This window comes from Salmo trutta, chromosome 13, assembly GCF_901001165.1.
Source record: "Salmo trutta chromosome 13, fSalTru1.1, whole genome shotgun sequence".
NCBI lineage: Eukaryota > Metazoa > Chordata > Actinopteri > Salmoniformes > Salmonidae > Salmo > Salmo trutta.
In genome coordinates, this window is record NC_042969.1 from 4,367,946 (window position 1) to 4,388,242 (window position 20,297).

The 20,297-nt window shown below is 44.3% G+C and overlaps 1 protein-coding gene across 10 annotated transcripts in view; it reads left to right on the plus strand.

Annotated features, from left to right (window-relative positions):
* The window catches only part of LOC115205088 (LIM and calponin homology domains-containing protein 1), a 175,130-nt gene that overhangs the window by 613 nt on the left and 154,220 nt on the right, over positions 1-20,297 (plus strand). The gene's annotated exons all lie outside the window — the stretch shown is intronic.

Consider the following 20,297-nt stretch of genomic DNA (forward strand, 5'->3'; position numbering starts at 1 on the left):
ATTTAAATCATGGCATTCACTGGCCGCATTATGGTGTCTCATTGTTCTATTCAACACAGTTTTTGGTTGTTGTGATGTGAACAAAGCTTGGTAAACTACGCCTATGTTAAATACTTTAGGCATTAGTTTATATACTGGACACTTACTGTATTTTTCCCCCCCACCCTCTCTCTCTCTCTCTTACACACACACACACACACACACAGTCACACACACAGTCACACACACACACACACACACACACACACACAGTCACACACACACACACACACACACACACACACACACACATCATATCACCTTGTCTCATAGGAGAGGACTAGGCCTATTGCCAATCTTTTGTAATAAATCAATTGCTTTCACCTTCATATGAGCTTATTTTCAACAGACATTTACTTCATCAGAAGATTTACATTGCAAATGTATTGATTTTAGCTTACTTCATGGCACCATTATCATTACAGTTACCATACCCTAGAGGGGCCAACTTGTATGTTAACCTACTTTAAAGCAGAAATGACTGGCCCTGTCTCATTTGACTGATAATGAGCCACACAGTTGAATGAGAGGAGGGCATAAACAACAGTTGGGTAGGTTGTTGTTGTTCTCTGTCTCCACAAGGGGACTGCTCTCATTACCCACACACACCTGCTGTCTGTCACTGGGTTCCCTTGAGGGGCTTGAGAGTTAATGCAGGTCATTGGTTTCTGAAGGAAGCAAACAAAAGCCAAATGTACTGATATCAGGTGAATGAAGAATGTTTCATTTTTCTTTTTCATTTCTCAGCCACGAGTTATATTTCTTAGCCATGTTTGTGTAGCTGAGTGTTAGGTCTTGGGTTAGCTCTCAGAGTAACACTTTACATTACGGTATACTTGCAGGCACACAATTCCAACCAATGTTATATAACGGTTTACTACAGATGTATAAACTTGATCTAAACGAATATGCTAATGAACAGGCCTATAGTTCTAACGTACTTATCCTTTTAAGCATGCCTTAATGTAAAGTGTTAGCACTCTGATTGAAGCCTACCCAATTTGACATTTTGTCTTGATAAATAGATTAACTTAGATGAACTGCATTAGATACAGTATTTACACCTGTAAAATATGCAGTGTATTGTAATTTAAATTGACTACAGTTACTTATTTGTCAGCACCTTGTCAGAGACACTGGTAATGATGGCATTTAGGTTACTCTGAGCTCCAGACAGACATACAGTCATTCGGAAAGTATCCAGACCCCGTCCCCTTTTCCACATTTCATTCATTACGGGCTTATTCTACAATTTATGAAATTTTATATTTTTTCCTCATCAATCTACACACGATACCCCAAAATGACAAAGCGAAAACAGGTTTTTATAAAAACAGAAATACCTTATTTACGTAAGTATTCAGACACTTTGCTATGAGATTCAAAATTGAGCTCAGGTGCATCCTGTTTCCAATGATCATCCTTGATATATTTCTACAACTTGATTTTTTGTCCACCTGTGGTAAATTGAATTGATAGGACATGATTTGTAAAGGCACACACCTGTCTATATAAGGTCCCACAGTTGACAGTGCATTTCAGAGCAAAAACCAAGTCATGAGGTCGAAGGAATTGGCCGTAGAGCTCCGAGACAGGATTGTGTCGAGGCACAGATCTGAGGAAGGGTACCAAAAAAATTCTGCAGCATTGAAGGTCCCCAAGAAGACAGTGGCTTCCGTCATCCTTAAATGGAAGAAGTTTGGAACCACCAAAACTCTTCCTAGAGCTGGGTGCCCAGCCAAACTGAGCAATCAGGGAAGAAGGGCCTTGGTCAGGGAGGTGACCAAGAACCCGATGGACACTCTGACAAAGCTCCAGAGTTCCTCTGCAGCACTCCACCAATCAGGCCTTTATGGTAGAGTGGCCAGACGGAAGCCCCTCTCTAGTAAAAGGCACATGACAGCCCGCTTGGCACTTTAAGGGACCTTAAAGACCATGAGAAACAAGATTGTCTGGTCCTTGACAAACAAGATTCTTTGGTCTGATGAAACCAAGATTGAGCTCTTTGGCCTGAATGCCAAGCGTCACGTTTGGAGAAACCTGGCACCATCTCTAAGGTAAAGCATGATGGTGGCAGCATCATGCTGTGGGGATGTTTTCCAGCAGCAGGGACTGACATACTAGTCAGGATCGAGGGGAAAGATGAATGGAGCAAAGTACAGAGAGATCCTTAATAAAAACTGTTTCAGAGAGCTCTGGACCTCAGACTGGGGTGAATGTTCACCTTCCAACAGGACAATGAGCCAAAGCACACAGCCAAGACAACACAGGAGTGCCTTCAGGACAAGTCTATGAATTTCCTTGAGTGGGCCAGCCAGAGCCTGATCAAACATCTCTGGAGAGACCTGAAAATAGCTGTGCAGCGACGCTCTCCATTCAACCTGACAGAGCTTAAGAGGATCTACAGAGAATAATGGGAGAAACTCCCTAAATACAGGTGTGCAGAGCTTGTAGCGTCATATCCAAGAAGACTCGTGGCTGTAATCGCTGCCAAAGGTGTTTCAACAAAGTACTGAGTAAAGGGTCTGAAAACATATGTAAATGTGATATTTCAGTTTTTTTATATTTATTAAATTTGCTAAAATTTCTAAAAACCTGTTTTTGCTTTGTCATAAATGCAACATGGAAAATCTCTCAATTGAAATAAATAAATTAGGCCCTAGTCTTAATTCCAACCCATCTTTCCCAGTACACTACCATTTCACTATTTCCTGTTTATTTTTTTATTTTTTATTAATTCACCTTTATTTAACCAGGTAGGCCAGTTGAGAACAAGTTCTCATTCACAACTGCGACCTGGCCAAGATCAAGCAAAGCAGTGCGACAAAAACAACAACACAGAGTTACACATGGGATAAACAAACGTACAGACAAAAACACAATAGAAAAATCTATGTACAGTGTGTGCAAATGTAGTAAGATTAGGGAGGTAAGGCAATAAATAGGCCGTAGTGGCAAAATAATTACAATTTAGCATTAACACTGGAGTGATCGATGTGCAGATGATAATTTGCAAGTAGAGATACTGGGGTGCAAAAGAGCAACAACAACAAAAAATAACAATATGGGGATGAGGTAGTTGGGTGGGCTATTTACAGATGGGCTGTGTACAGGTGCAGTGATCAGTAAGCTGCTCTGACAGCTGATGCTTAAAGTCAGTGAGGGAGATAAGTTTCCAGCTTCAGTGATTTTTGCAATTCTTTACAGTTATTGGCAGCAGAGAACTGGAAGGAAAGGCGGCCAAAGGAGGTGTTGGCTTTGGGGATGACCAGTGCAATATACCTGCTGGAGCGCGTGCTACGGGTGGGTGTTGCTACGGTGACCAGTGAGCTGAGAAAAGGCGGGGCTTAACCTAGGAAAGACTTATAGATGACCTGGAGCCAGTGGGTTTGGCGACGAATATGTAGCGAGGGCCAGCCAATGAGAGCATACAGGTCGCAGTGGTGGGTAGTATATGGGGCTTTGGTGACAAAACGGATGGCACTGTGATAGACTACATCCAATTTGCTGAGTAGAGCGTTGGAGGCTATTTTGTAAATGACCTAAATCGCCTAAGTCAAGGATTGGTAGGACAGTCAGTTTTACGAGGGTATGTTTGGCAGCATGAGTGAAGGATCCTTTGTTGCAAAATAGGAATTCTATATTTCATTTTGGATTTCAGATGCTTAATGTGAGTCTGGAAGGAGAGTTCACAGTCTGACCAGACACCTACACCTGAAGTTGGAAGTTAAAAGTCATTAAAACTCGTTTTTCAACCACTTCACAAACTTCTTGTTAACAAACTATAGTTTTGGCAAGTCGGTTAGGACATCTACTTTGTGCATGACACAAGTCATTTTTCCAACAATTGTTTACAGACAGATTATTTCACTTATAATTCACTGTATCACAGTTCCAGTGGGTCAGAAGTTTACATAAACTCAGTTGACTGTGCCTTTAAACAGTTTGGAAAATTCCAGAAAATGATGTCATGGCTTTCGAAGCTTCTGATCGGCTGATTGACATAATTTGAGTCAATTGGAGGTGTACCTGTGGATGTATTTCAAGTCCTACCGTCAAACTCAGTGCCTCTTTGCTTGACATTATGGGAAAATCTAAAGTAATCAGCCAAGACCTCAGAAAAAAATGGTAGACTTCCACAAGTCTGGTTCATCCAGACGGTTCATTTCCAAACGCCTGAAGGTACCACGTTCATCTGTACAAACAATAGTACGCAAGTATAAACACCATGGGACCACGCAGACATCACACCGCTCCGGAAGGAGACGCGTTCTGTCTCCTAGAGATGAACGTACTTTGGTGGGAAAAGTGCAAATCAATCCCAGAACAACAGCAAAGGATCTTGTGAAGATGCTGGAGGAATCAGGTACAAAAGTATCTATATCCACAGTAAAACGAATCCTATATCGACATAACCTGAAAGGCCGCTCAGCAAGGAAGAAGCCACTGCTCCAAAACCGCCATAAAAAAGCCAGACTACGTTTTGCAACTGCACATGGGGACATAGATCATACTTTTTGGAGAAATGTCATCTGGTCTGATGAAACAAAAATAGAACTGTTTGGCCATAATGACCATCGTTATGTTTGGAGGAAAAAGGGGGAGGCTTGCAAGCTGAAGAACACCATCCCAACCATGAGGAACGGGGGTGGCAGCGTCATGTTGTGGGGGTGCTTTGCTGCAGGAGGGACTGGTGCACTTCACAAAATAGATGGCATCATGAAGGAGGACAATTACGTGGATATATTGAAGCAACATCTCAAGACATCAGTCAGGAAGTTAAAGCTTGGTCACAAATGGGTCTCCCAAATGGACAATGACCCCAAGCATACTTCCAAAGTTGTGGCAAAATGGATTAAGGACAACAAAGTCAAGGTATTGGAGTGGCCATCACAAAGTCCTGACCTTAATCCTGTAGACAATTTGTGGGCAGAACTGAAAGTGTGTGCGAACAAGGAGGCCTACAAATCTGACTCAGTTTCACCAGCTCTGTCAGGAGGAATGGGCCAAAATTCACCCAACTTATTGTGGGAAGCTTGTGGAAGGCTACCCGGAACGTTTGACCCAAGTTAAACAATTGAAAGGCAATAATACCAAATACTAATTGAGTGTATGTAAACTTCTGACCCACTGGGAATGTGATGAAATAAATAAAAGCTGAAATAAATAATTCTCTCTAGTGGTGATCCTAACTGACCTAAGACAGGGAATTTTTACTAGGATTAAATGTCAAGAATTGTGAAAACTGAGTTTAAATGTATTTGGCTGAGGTGTATGTAAACTTCCGAACTCAACTGTAGATATTTGTAGTTGTCCACATATTCTAAGTCAGAACCGTCCAGAGTAGTGATGCTAGTCGGGCTGTCGGGTGCAGGCAGCAATCGGTTGAAGAGCATGCATTTGGTTTTACTAGCATTTAAGAGCAGTTAGAGGCCACAGAAGGAGTGTTGTATGGCATTGAAACTCATTTGGAGGTTTGTTTGAGAAACCAAGGCTGCAGTCATTTGAGAAACCAAGGCTGTTGAGTCTGCCATCCAAAGAAGGGTCAGATGTATACAGAATGATGTCGTCTGCGTAGAGGTAGATCAGAGAATCACCACCAGCAAGAGCGACATCAATGATAAATACAGAGAAAAGAGTCAGCCCGAGAATTGAACCCTTTTTCACCCTCATGAGACTGCCAGAGGTCTGAACAACAGGCCCTCCGATTTGACACACTGAACCCTTTCTGAGAAGTAGTTGGTGAACCAGGCGAGGCAGTCATTTGAGAAACCAAGGCTGTTGAGTCTGCCGATAACAATGTGGAGATTGACAGAGTCGACAGCCTTGGCCAGGTCGATAAAGATGGCTGTACAGTACTATCTTTTTTTGATTGCGGTTATGATATTGTTTAGGACCTTGAGCATGGCTGAGGTGCACCCATGACCAGCTCGGAAACCAGATTGCATAGTGGAGAAGGTACAGTGGGATTTGAAATGGTCTGTGATCTGTTTGTTAACTTGGCTTTCGAAGACTTTAGAAAGGCAGGGCAGGATAGATATAGGTCTGTAACAGTTTGGGTCTAGAGTGTCTCCTCCTTTGAAGAGGGGGATGTTTAGGGATCTCAGACGATACCGCGTGGCTCAGTTGGTAGAGCATGGTGTTTGCAACACCAAGGTTGTGGGTTTGATTCCCACGGGGGACCAGTACAGGGGGAAAAAATGTATGAAATGTATGCATTCACTACTGTAAGTCGCTCTGGATAAGAGTGTCTGCTAAATGACTAAAATGTAAATGTAAAATGATATGAAAGAGAGGTTGAACAGGCTAGTAATAGGGGTTGCAACAATTTCTGCGGATAAATTTAGAATGAGAGGGTCCAGATTGTCTAGCCCAGTTGATTTGTAGGGGTCTAGATTTTGCAGTTCTTTCAGAACATGAGCTATCTGGATTTGGGGGAAGGAGAAGTGGAGGGGGGGGTCTTGGGAAAGTTCCTGCGGGGGGTGCGGAGCTGTTGGCTGGGGTAGGGGTAGCATGGCCAGCCGTAGAAAAATGCTTATTGAAATTCTCGATTATCGTAGAATTATTTATCGGTGGTGACAGTGTTTCCTAGCCTCAGTGCAGTGGGCAGCTGGGAGGAGGTGCTCTTATTCTCCATGGACTTTACAGTGTCCCAAAACCTTTTGGAATGAATGAATTTCTGTTAGGAAAGCAAAGGCTAGCGTTTTCAAACTGACTGTGTATATTGGTTCCTGACTTCCAGGAAAAGTTGCATATCGCGGGGGCTTTTCGATGCTAGGGCGGTACGCCACAGGATGTTTTTGTGCTGGTTAAGGGTAGTCAAGTCTGGAGTGAACCAAGGACTATATCTGTTCTTAGTTCAACATTTTTTGAATGGGGCATGTTTATTTAAGATGGTGAGGAAAGCACTTTTAAAGAACAACCAGGCATCCTCTACTGACGGGATGAGGTCAATATCCTTCCAGGATACCCGGGCCAGGTCGATTAGAAAGGCCTGCTCGCTGAACTGTTTTAAGGAGCGTTTGACAGTGATGAGGGATGGTCGTTTGACTGCAGACCCATTACGGACGCAGGCAATGAGGCAGTGATTGCTGAGATCCTGGTTGAAGACAGCAGAGGTGTATTTAGAGGGCAAGTTGGTCAGGATGCTATTTATGAGGGTGCCCATGTTTACGGATTTAGGGTTGTACCTGGTAGGTTCCTTGATAATTTGTGTAAGATTGAGGGCATCTATCTTAGATTGTAGGACAGCCTGGGTGTTAAGCATATCTCAGTTTAGGTCACCTTGCAGTACGAACTCTGAAGATAGATGGGGGGCAATCAATTCTCATATGGAGTCCAGGGCACAGCTGGGGGCTGAGGGGGGTCTATAACAAGTGGCAACAGTGAGAGACTTCTTTCTGGAAAGGTGGATTTTTAAAAGTAGAGGCTCAAACTGTTTGGGCACAGACCTGGATAGTATGACAGAACTCTGCAGGCTATCTCTGCAGTAGATTGCAACTCCGCCCCCTTTTGCAGTTCTATCTTGACAGAAAATGTTGTAGTTGGGGACGATATTTCAGAATTTTTGCTGGTCTTCCTAAGCCAGGATTCAGACATGGCTAGGACATCAGGGTTGGCGGAGTGTGCTAAAGCAGTGAATAAGACAAACTTAGGGAGGAGGCTTCTGATGTTAACATGCATGAAACCAAGGCTTTTACAGAAGTCAACAAATGAGTGTGCCTGGGGAATAGGTGTAGTACTGGGGGCTACAGGGCCTGGGTTCACCTCTACATCACCAGAGGAGGAGTAGGTTAAGGGTACGGCTAAAGGCTATAAGAACTGGTCGTCCAGTGCGTTGGGAACAGAGAATAAAATGAGCAGATTTCTGGGCGTGGTAGAATTCAGGGCATAATGTACAGACAAGGGTATGGTAGGATGTGAGTACAGTGGAGGTAAACCTAGGCATTGAGTGACGATGAGAGAAGTTGCATCTCTGGAGGCACTAATTAAGCCAGGTGAGGTCTCCGCATGTGTGGGGGGTGGGACAAAAGAGCTATCTAAGGCATGTTGAGTGGGACTGGGGGCTCTACAGTGAAATAAAACAATAAGAACTAACCGAAACAGCAGTAGACAAGGCATATTGACATTAGAGCTAGACATAAAGCAATCACAGGCGTCGATCAGGAGAGCTAAGACAACAATGGGTAAATGGCAATGAATGGGCAGAGAGGGTCAGTTAGGTACACACAGGACCTGAGTTCAAGGCTGGGGCCGACAGATCAACACAATGAGGTACTGTGTTAGTGAACAATCCAGCAGGCATCAGCTGTGTAGCCGAGTGATCATAGGGTCCAATGAGCAGCAATAGGTGAGTCAGGGAGCCGTTCGGTAGTCGCAGCTATGCTAGGCGAGCGGGAGATACGGCGTTCAGAAGCTAGCGGGCCAGGGATAGCAGATGGGTCTTCGGCGACATCGCAGCGGAAAAGCCTGTTGAAACCACATCGGACGATTACGTCGACAGACCAGTCGTGATGGATCGGCGGGGCTCCGTTTCGACAGTAAAGGGTCCAGGCCAATTGGCAAAAAAGGTGTTGTAGACCAAAAATTTGCTGGTATTCTTCATCGGCTAGCCGGGAGATGGGCCTAGCTCGAGGCTAGCTCATGGCTAACTGGTGCTTGCTTCGGGACAGAGGCGTTAGCCAACAATAGTGATAAGAGAATTATCTAATAAAGGTAAATGAATCAATAAACCATGATGAATTATTAGCTGCGATGATCCGGTGTAATGATCCAGAGCGGCAGGAATCTGGTGATGTAGTACAGAAAAGCAGTCCGATATGCTCTGGGTTGATATCGCGCTGTGCAGACTGGCAGGTATTGACCGAACTAAAGCTGGCTAGTGTCCGAGCTAAAAGTGAAGACTGCTAGCAGTGACTAACAATGACTAATAGCTAGTAGCTAGTTAGCTGGCTAGCCTCTGATGGAGGTTCCAGTTATAACGTATAAAAATAGCAGATTCGTACCACATTGGGTGAGGCGGGTTGCAGGAAACTGTATTTAGTAAGTAGATGGAAAGTGAGAATAAAGTATATATGGAAAAAAAACAAAGAAACAGACTATTTACTATTTACACAGGACAAGACAAATACACGTCCGACTGCTACGCCATCTTGGTTATTTGGTGCAATACATCCTTTATTTTGCAATACATCCTTATATTTTACTGTGATGTCTTACGTGGGTCTTGAACCTCTCTATCTGTACAATTTCTACCGAGATTGCCCTAAAAATATATACTTTACCTAAGAGTATAATCATATTTCCCATAAAAAAAGTGTTTTTCATTTTTTTTCTTCAGATCTATCAGTACTGTTTTTAGATCCATTTGAACACAGACATTGTGACTGAAAAACCATTCCTGGACCTGACTCTAAAAGCAAGCCACTGAAGGACAGTACCAAAAGACATTATCTATTGATTTTGTTTACTTGTAGCAGAGTCTGCATAGGGATGACTGTTCAATGCCCAATATATTGAGTATTCTTTTTGTGGCGATAATTTTATATAATAGTTTACATTTTAAAGAATGGCTTGATGCATCAATTTTTGTTTGGTATATCAGTTCATAAATCCAGTGCAATGGTATTGGGACGTCAATATATTTTACATTGTCATAAATCATTGTGCTATTGTCACAAATTGAGCCACAGATTTAAATGGTACCACCATCCCAGCCAACTTTCTTGACATTTTTCAACCAGGAAGGAAAGTCTAGTTTCCTGTAAGACTTGAAGTTCTTCTATCAAGCAGAACAATAATTGTGGACTTTGTTTTGAACAATGGGGGGTTGTTCTTCCTCCTATTCAACAGCAGGAGTCCTTATAGGTTTGTTCCCAGAATAGTCTTTTCATCAAAGCAAAGTGACCTGCCTCCTTCTCTGGGTACAAAAACAAAGGCACAAATCAAGTTAGTGTTGAGGCGCGTACAAGTTGCTGAGCAGAGGACAAGGAATCCTAAAAAACTGAATCAGCCGTCACTGTATTTACTTCCTATTCAACAGTTTAGGGTCATCATCAGCGTACAGTAGTTCTAAATGGTCAATTGTTGTCTTTATATCGGGAGACAGACAGACAGACAGACAGACAGACAGACAGACAGACAGACAGACAGACAGACAGACAGACAGACAGACAGACAGACAGACAGACAGACAGACAGACAGAGACAATGGGTATAGTCAAACAGATGGGAAGATGGAAGGATGGATAGAGTGATAACGTGGCGCAATCTCTCAGTAGCGTGTAGGATTTTAATTGGGGCGTTAAAAAGACTGAGATGGCCTCCTAGTTTACTGAGCTAAGGCTCGTGGGAGCTGGACTCTTTCTGGACTGTCAAGGGAGGCCCTGGAACCTGACAGCGTGTCTCTGTCTGCAGTGGGGCAAAGACACACACACACACACACACACACACACACACACACACACACACACACACACACTGAAGTAACCTGCACAGAACACATATTCACTCACACTTACTAAATAATCCAATTAGAGAAGCCCTATCTATTTTCCTATGGAGTTTGGGTGACATTTGAATGGGAAATTAGGTGTCCCCTTCACTGTTGCTCTTCGACACAGCGTTCACTGTGATATGATATTGATATACACACATCCATTTCTACAGAAGGACTGGCTCCAGTGCAAATGGTCTTGTTAGCATTAGAGGCTAAAGTTCAGGCAGCATTATCTCAACAGGCTTCTTGCATGCCTAACTTCAAGTTCAACTCCTAGTGTAATTGTTATTTCGCTTATCATCTTAGACACTTCTATCAATGAGCCCTTGATTCACAACATATATTTCCGTCTTGTCACACCACTGTCGTCGTCCCCCCCCCCCCCCCCCCCACCATTAGAGATCCAAGGACCCATTTCATTGTACAACTCAGTTGTACTGGGGGGGGAACTGTTCTTTTGGTAGAAATTCTGCAAGGGTGAGATACCCAAATTGGTCTAGAGGAGCAGAAATGACCGCCCGCTATGAATGGTTCCTTTCATAACAGTGCTGGGGTGGTTTCTATTGTTTATGGCACACACACGATTCAATACCCACCCACCCCGACATTCCTAAGCTCCTGAATCCCCCCACCTCATTCACACACACATACATACACATACTCTCCAACAGTTAGTTGCCCCTGGCAATAATGCACCCTGTCACCAGCTCTGGAAAGTGACACAATCATCCCTCAGCTGACTGGCATGTGCCGGGTCACCACTGCCCTTCGACTCTGACAGACGCCATGTCAGCCCAGTGGTTTTTCACTATGAAATAACAACGGTTATAATATTTACATGAAAAAAACACTACAGACCGCGAGACACCTTGGAGTAAAAAGCCCTTTCAGTGTAAATTCTCTTTTGGTCTGGGTAATCAGTGCAAAATGTTCAGTGTCACTACTTTGGTTTTACCCCAAAATATGTGCCATACTATGTTTTAGCAACAGATGTTTCTTTTTGTGGTGGAAAGATTAACCCCATCGTGAGTATACATCAATATTTTCAAACAGTTTCCAAACCTGTGAATGTTGCTTAAACAGGCCACTATCCAACATAGTGCAGCTAGGCTAAACTACAGAACTAAGTGCTAGCTAAGTGATATCAGTGTCTCCGACATCTGCCTCTGTAAAGTGAATGAGGGTAGTTGCAGGGCTGGCAGTGGTGTAAAGTACTTAAGTAAAAATGCTTTAAAGTACTACTTACAGTTGAAATTGGAAGTTTACATTCACCTTAGCCAAATACATTTAAACTCAGTTTTTCACAGTGCAAATGAAGTAGGATAATGGCGGTAAGGCAATACATAGGCCATGGTGACGAAGTAATTACAATATAGCAATTAAACACTGGAATTATAGAATGTGCAGAAGATGAATGTGCAAGTAGAGATACTGGGGTGCAAAGGAGCAAGATAAATAAATACACTATGGGGATGAGGTAGAGTCTAACTGAGTCAGGTTTGTAGGCCTCCTTGATCGCACGCGCTTTTTCAGTTATGCCCGCAAATTGTCTATAGGTTTGAAGTCAAGGCTTTGTGATGGCCACTCCAATACCTTGACTTTGTTGTCCTTAAGCCATTTTGCCACAACTTTGGAAGTATGTTTGGGATCATTGTCCATTTGGAAGACCCATTTGTGACCAAGCTTTAACTTCCTGACTGATGTCTTGAGAGGTTGCTTCCTACCTCATAATGCCATCTATTTTGTGAAGTGCAGCAGTCCCTCCTGCAGCAAGGCACCCCCACAACATGATGCTGTGCTTCACGGTTGGGATAGTGTGCTTCGGCTTGCAAGCATCCCACTTTTTCCTCCAAACATAACAATGGTCTTTATGGTCAAACAGTTATATTTTTGTTTCATCAGACCAGAGGACATTTCTCCAAAAAGTACGATCTTTGTACCCATGTGCAGTTGCAAATCGTAGTCTGGCTTTTTATGGCGGTTTTGGAACAGTGGCTTCTTCCTTGCTGAGCGGCCTTTCAGGTTATGTCGATATAGGACTTGTTTACTGTGGATATAGATACTTTTGTACCTGTTTCCTCCAGCATCTTCACAAGGTCCTTTCCTGTTGTTCTGAGATTGATTTTCACTTTTCGCACCAAAGTACGTTCATCTCTAGGAGACAGAACGTGTCTCCTTCCTGAGCGGTATGACGGCTGCGTGGTGCCATGGTGTTTATACTTGCGTACTATTGTTTGTACAGATTAACCTTCAGGCGCTTGGAAATTGCTCCCAAGGATCGATCAGACTTGTGGAGGTCTACAATTTTTTTGTGAGGACTTGGCTGATTTCTTTTGATTTTCCCATGATGTCAAGCAAAGAGGCACCGAGTTTGAAGGACTTGAAATACATTTACAGGTATACCTCCAATTGACTCAAATTATGTAAATTAGTCTATCAGAAGCTTCTAAAGCCATGACATCATTTTCTGGAATTTTCCAAGCTGTTTAAAGGCACAGTTAACTTAGTGTATGTAAACTTCTGACCCACTGGTATTGTGATACAGTGAATTATAAGTGAAATAATCTGTCTGTAAAGAATTGTTGGAAAAATTACTTGTCATTCACAAAGTAGATGTCCTAACCGACTTGCCAAAACTATAGTTTGTTTACAAGAAATTTGTGGAGTGGTTGAAAAACGAGATGTAATGACTCCAACCTAAGTGTATGTAAACTTTCGACTTCAACTGTAAGTAGTTTTTGTGGTATCTGTACTTTTCTTTACTATTACTATGTTTGACAACTTTTACTTCACTACATTCCTAAAGAAAATAATGTACTTTACTCCATACATTTTCCCTGACACCCAAAGTATTCGTTACTTTGCTTCATAGGACAGGAAAATGGTCAAATTCACACACTTACAGTATCAAAGAGAACATCCATGGTAATCCCTATTTCTTCTGATCTGGCGGACTCACTAAACACAAATGCTTTGTTTGTAAATTATGTCTTTGTGTTGGAGTGTGCCCCTGGCTATCCACAAAATCATTATCAAATAAAATACATGGTGCCATCTGGTTTGCGTAATATAAGGAATTTTAAATGATTTATACTTTTACTTTTGACATATATTTTAGCAATTAAATGTACTTTTGATACTTAAGTATATTTAGATCAAAATAACTTTAGACTTTTACTTAAGTAGTACTTTACTGGATGACTTTCACTTTTACTTGAGTCATTTTCTATTAAGGTATCTTTACTTTTACTCAAGTATGAAAATTTGGTACATTTTCCACTACTGAGGGTTTACCGTAAGGTTTACGGTGAAGCCCTCCCACTGCTTTGGAAAACTCCATTTTGTTTGTGCAACACTACCCACAGTGTACTAAAACCAGACGGGATAAATATGCATGTTAGCTTGGTTAGCATTGTTAGCTGGTTAGCCTGTTAGCATTGGGTAGCAGCTTGAATAAACTAGCTCTAGAAATATCATAACAAGCCTTAACAAAAGGTCAAGGCAGAGTGCAAATTATACTGTTACATTTGGGGGGTGTCAATTATTTCACAGGACCTCTTATGTGTACACATTTTTATTTTTAGAGGTTTTTATTTTTAGAGGTTTTTATTTTTACCTTTTTAATTTGGCATGAACACAACCAATCATGATGTTTTCATATTTTTGTCAAAAAAACGTAGGCTACCTGCTCGTGTTCGTCCACTCCAAAATAATTCCAGTGGGAAAACAGTTCACAGTGCGCTTGCGCCATTTGATGAATGGAAAGAGAAGAGTAAAAAGTGAATGATATTTGGCGATTGTCATTGGGCCTACGCTCTTTTATAGCCTGAACTAATTTATGTTTCTTTATGACAAAATGACATTTTTGTAGAAGGAAAAGTTGGGACACCTGAAAAGGTGCTGAGATAAGGGAGTTTCCCGGGATGACAAGTGCAGCCATATGTTTTATTTATTTTTCCAAACCATGACACAGAGGTGGGGGTGTTCATTTCATTTGGAATAAGCTTTTATTTTAATATTCCCCACTGTAAATACAAATTGCATTTTAAACAAATAGGAAAATGGTTAAATTAGCATTATTTGGTGAACCCCAAAGTTTGACTTTGTTGCATTTAGGGGGACTCATGTCTCATTCAGGGGTCTCACACCCTCCTGGGCCCCACATAATTCACACTCTGGGTCAAGGACTGGACCTCCTTGAACAAAGGCAACCAAAGCCAGGATACACTCAAAGTGAGTACAAATGCTGAGCGGTAATAGACGCTTGATGCAGAGCATGTCTTCCTGCCTTGCAAATGGCTGAACGTCTTGACCTTGTCTCTTTTGTATTTAATATTTTCCTTTCTGGCAACAATGTTACTGCTTCTATTTGTGTGAGAAAGCAGGGATGAGAAATACAAATTATAAGGTGAGGGATACATTGTCTAGCCAATGTCACCATTTGTTTGTCTTCCCACATCTCATTCATTTGACTATTAAGTTAAAACCATTAGGTATTATTTGCATAAGAATAAATCGGCTTCTCTCACTTTTTCTCACATTCTCTCTGTCTCTCTTCTGTCTGTCAGAATCAGTCATCTAGTCCTCTGGGCATTCCCATTGTCTGTGTCACTATAACTGTATGAAGAGTTAGCCTATCTCCATGTCAAGGGTGACTGGACACTTTTGCAGAGAAATGGTAGATTGCTACTGACTAGAAATTTGTGTCATTATGGGGGAAAATGTGGTTGGCTTATCAGTTATCTACCAGTATGCAAAAATTATACACAAGCACCAATAACTCCACCACCCTCAACTCCCCCTCTGTTCTCACAGAAATGGTTGCAGGGAATTGGATAAATGGCCTGTATTTGTTTTTTGTACACTTTTATAGTCTATGTATTACCTGAAATAGTGAAGATGTCCCAGACATTCCCAGTAGAACTGGATACGGAATCTCAGTCCCACCTGTTTGTGCTTCCGATGACTCAGTGACTGGGAGAGACTGAGACTGGATTATTAAATTGTAACTTGTTCAAGTTTACCGTAACACTTGGTTTTCCCGATATCCTCCCATGAGTCCTTAGGCGTTTTGTCAGTAAGTACTCAGCATTAATCGTCGATAGAGTGACAAATGTGTAAGCTACAGATGTTCTGTTGTAAACCTGTTTCTTGTAATATTCCCAGGTTGCATATTTGCTAAACTGAAGCGTATGCAGGCACAGCATGTGAATTGGATTTCTGTGTTGGAGTATCTGTGCAACAGAGAAGCAGCCTCAATCTCGACCTGGAAATTTTAAGTATTCCTCCTTTTCTCAACATTCCCTCTCACTTTATTTGGATAGTTACCTACAGTTGAGCTGATGTTCAACTAACTAATCACATGCTGTTTGCTTCATTAATCAATTGCAGCATCCAGCAACTACTTTCGCTGCTAGAGTGACTGAATATGTCTACATAAACCTAGCTATTGTCTGCAAACTGTTTCAACTACCAACTACTAAATCTGCTAGGTAGTTTGTTCAGAGTCAAAGCATCTACAGATTCGCCTTTGCAGAAATATGATCCCTTATTCTCCTCTCCCAGTGATAATGATGAGGTGAGATGAGATGATGAGGTGGCAGTAGGGCAGTAATGTACAGTTGAGGTCTTGTTCCGCTCGACTGTATCAGGCTTCTCTTCCACCCTCAGCCAGGCCTGGTATCAGGAACAGAGGTCTCTTCAGTCCACTTCATATTGGCCGGCAGCCAACACCAGCCTAGCCAAACCATTTAGGCTATTTGTTTAGTGATGTCTACCATTTGATTGGCATAGAGCATTTAACAATATTCAATACAAACTGTCAACAATGCTGTAAAACAATGCTGTCGAACAAGAATCAAATCAATCAAATGTATTTATAAAGCCTTTTTTACATCAGCAGTTGCCACTATGTGCTTATACAGAAATCCAGCCTAAAACCCCAAAGAGCAAGCAATGCAGATGTAGAAGGACACTGGCCTAGGAAGAAACCTAGAAAGGAACCAGGCTCTGAGGGGTGGCCAGTCCTCTTCTGGCTGTGCTGGGTGGAGATTATAAGAGTACATGGCCATCTTCAAGATGTTCAAATGTTCATAGATGACCAGCAGGGTCAAATAATAATCACAATGGTTATAGAAGGTGCAACCGGGGTAAATGTCAGTTGGCTTTTCTTAGCCGAGCATTCAGAGGTTGAAACAGCAGGTGCGGTAGAGAGAGAGAGAGCGAGAAAGGGAGAGAGGTAGAGCGTCAACAGCAGGTCCGGGACAAGGTAGCATCCGGTGAATAGATCAGGGTTCCATAGCTGCAGGCAGAACAGCAGAAACTGGATCAGCAGCAAGACAAGGTAGCACGTCCGGTGAACAGGTCAGGGTTCCATAGCTGCAGACAGAACAACACAGGACACCAGATAAGACTGTGAGAATTACACCAGATAGGACAGGCTGAGCCTAGCCCCCGGAACATAGACTATTACTGGAGACAGGGGGTGTTGGGGGATACTGTGACTCAGTCCCAAATTACCCCCGGACAGGGCCAACCAGGCAGGATATAAGCCCACCCACTTTGCCAAAGTACATCCCCCACACCTCCAAAGGGATATCAACAGACCACTAACTTACTACCCTGAGCAAGGCAGAGTATAGCCAACTAAGATTTCCCTTATCCCATAAGCCTGAGGGGGCGCAAAACCGGACAGGAAGATCATGCCAGTGACTCAACCCACTCAAGTCGAGTATAGCAGCAAAAGCCTGGCATGACGTGATGCACCCCTCCTAGGTACGCCATGGGAGAGCACGAGCAAACCAGTGACTCAGCCCCTGTTATAGGGTCAGAGGCAGAGAATCCCAATGGAGAGAGGGGAGCCGGCCAGGCAGAGACAGTAAGGGGGGTTCGTCACTCCAGTGCCTTGTCGTTCACCTTCGCAACTCTGGGCCAGACTACACTCAATCATAAGACCTACTGAAGAGATTAGTCTTCAGTAAAGACTCAAAGGTTGAGACCTCTCACATGGATCGGAAGACCATTCCATAACAATAACGAGGCCTTTGTCTTGTGACCGTAGCATACGTGTGGGTATTGTATGTACGGCAAGACCAAATTGGAAATAAAGTGAGACGCACAAATGAGACGCACAAATACCATACCCCCCATGTCTTGGGGGTATGATAGTGCATCTGTAACTTTCTCACTCATCATTATTCACAATTCATTTGGGACTATCCGTAATCATGGTAGAGTGCACATTGATGTAGAAGTGTTTAAAAACCTGTTATTATCACATTTCAGGAATGACCCAGATACAGACAGTGTCGAAAAAACAAACGTTTATTTGTAATACAGAGAGGGTGCAAAGGGTCCAGAACGGCAGGCAGTCTCAGGGTCAAGGCAGGCAGGGGTCAATAATCCAGTCCTGGAAACAGGAGACGAAGGGCTATGAGACATGGGTTTAACTCTGGACACATGAAAGGTGGGATGTATATGAAAGTTACGGGACAACAGAAGACAAACAGCAGAGGGGCTAATGACTTTGGAGACGGGAAATGGGCCGATATAGCCGGGGGAGAGTTTGCGGGATTCCACCCGGAGGGGCAGATCCCGGGTGGACAGCCATACTTTCTGCCTGAGACGATACCGGGGAGCCGGGGTCCGGTGGCAATCCGCTTGTTGTCGATACGACGACAGCGGCGGACAAACATCTGGGCAGAAGGTATGCCGACCTCTTCTTCCTGCTCTGATACCCCAGGGAACACTCAAAACGACCCAATGAGGGTGCAGAATGCCTTCCAGGATGAGAACTGAGGACCCCGGTCGGAGATCATGTCAATGGGCAGTCCATGGATCCGGAAGACGTGCTGCATCATGAGCTGGGCCGTCTCCTTGGCAGAGGGTAGCTTGGGGAGAGGAATGAAGTGGGCGGTTTTGGAAAACCGATCCACAACGGCCAGGATGACGGTGTTGCCATCAGACGGGGGGAGACCCGTGACAAAGTCCAGGGAGATGTGAGACCAGGGACGGTGAGGGACAGGCAGAGGTTGGAGGAACCTTGCCTTGGAGTCTTGTTTTGTGCATAGACAGTGCAAGCGGCAACAAATGCGGAGACGTCAGGAACCATGGTAAGTCACAAAAAGTCCCACAAAAGCCAGGGTCCGCCGGGAGCCCGGGTGGCAGGCAAGCCTGGAGGAGTGGGCCCGCTTCAGGCACAAATATCCGGTTATCTGGACCTCCCCCTCCTCCCCCCCGGGGTTCGGCTGGGAACGCTGCTTCCCGAACCTGCTTCCCTATTCCCCAGCTTAGTGCCATCGCCAGGCACGAGGTGGGAAGGATGGTCTCAGGTTCTGGGGTAGTAGTCGTGGGGCTATAGCGGCATGACAGCACGTCTGGCTTGACATTCTTGGATCCCGGCTGGTAGGAGAGGGAGAAGTTGAACCGGGTGAACAGTAGGGCCCACCTAGCCTGCCTGGAATTGAGGCGCTTGGCGGTGTCGAGATATTCCAGGTTCTTGTGGTTGGTCCACACAATGAATGGATGTTCCGCCCCATCCAGCCAGTGCCTCCACTCCTCCAATGCCATCTTCACCGCGAGAAGCTCACGATTCCCCACATCGTAGTTCCTCTCCGTGGCTTTGAGGCGGTGGGAGAAGAAGGCACAGGAATGCATCTTGAAGTCCAAGGCAGACTGCTGGGACAGGACAGGACAGCCCCCACTGTGACACTTGAACCATTGGCCTCCACCACGAACTGGCGGAACGGGTCAGGATGAACCAAGATTGGAGCTGTGGAACACCTGATCAGCAGCTGGGAACTACGTGAACGGAACCTTGGGAGAGGTGAGTGCAGACAGGGAGGGGGAAGCCAGGGGAAGCCAGGGGCGAAACCCAGGAACCGCTGCAGCTGTACTCTGGATGTAGGCTGTGGCCAATTCACCACCGCTCTCACCTTCCCTGGATCTATCTTTACGCTCCCTGCAGCGATGACATAACCCAGAAAGGGGGTGGTGGAGCGATGAAATTCACACTTCTCTCCTTTTACAAAAAGATGGTTTTCCAGGAGGCTTTGGAGAGCCTGTCGGACGTGGAGCATGTGTTCTTGGGTGGAGCAGGAGAAAATGAGGATGTCATCGAGGTAGACGACGACGGTTCGAACCGGTTCAACATGTCACGGAGAACATCATTTACCAGAGCCTGGAACACAGCAGGGGCTTTGGTAAGGCCAAAGGGCATGACCAGGTATGAGTAGTGGCCACTGGCTGTGTTGAAGACACTCGTCCCATTCCCGTATCCACACCAGGTGGTAGGCATTCCCCCTGGAGCGGCTCGAAAGCCGAGGATAGGAGAGGTAGCTGGTAGCGGTTCTTCACCGTGATGTCATTGAGACCTCGGTAGCCGATGCACAGGCGCAGAGTTTTGTCCTTCTTCTCCACAAAGAAGAACACTGCTCCGGCAGGGGAGGTAGGACGGACAGACGTCTCCGGGGCGGAGTGGTGCCTGGGTAAGATCAATCCCACAGTCATATGGTCGGTGTGGCAGCAACGAAGTGGCCTGTGCCTTACTGAACACCTCCCGGAGGTCCTGGTACTCCGCGGGAATAGCGGAGAGGTGGGCAACTTCTGAGGTCCCAGGAAGACGTCCCGGGGCAGGCTGCGCTGACTTCAGGCAATGGGCGTGGCAGAACGGGCTCCAGCCCATATTGGCACCGGCAGACTAGTCAATGAGGGGATTGTGTCGCTGGGGCCAGGATAATCCCAATACCACAGGAACCTGAGG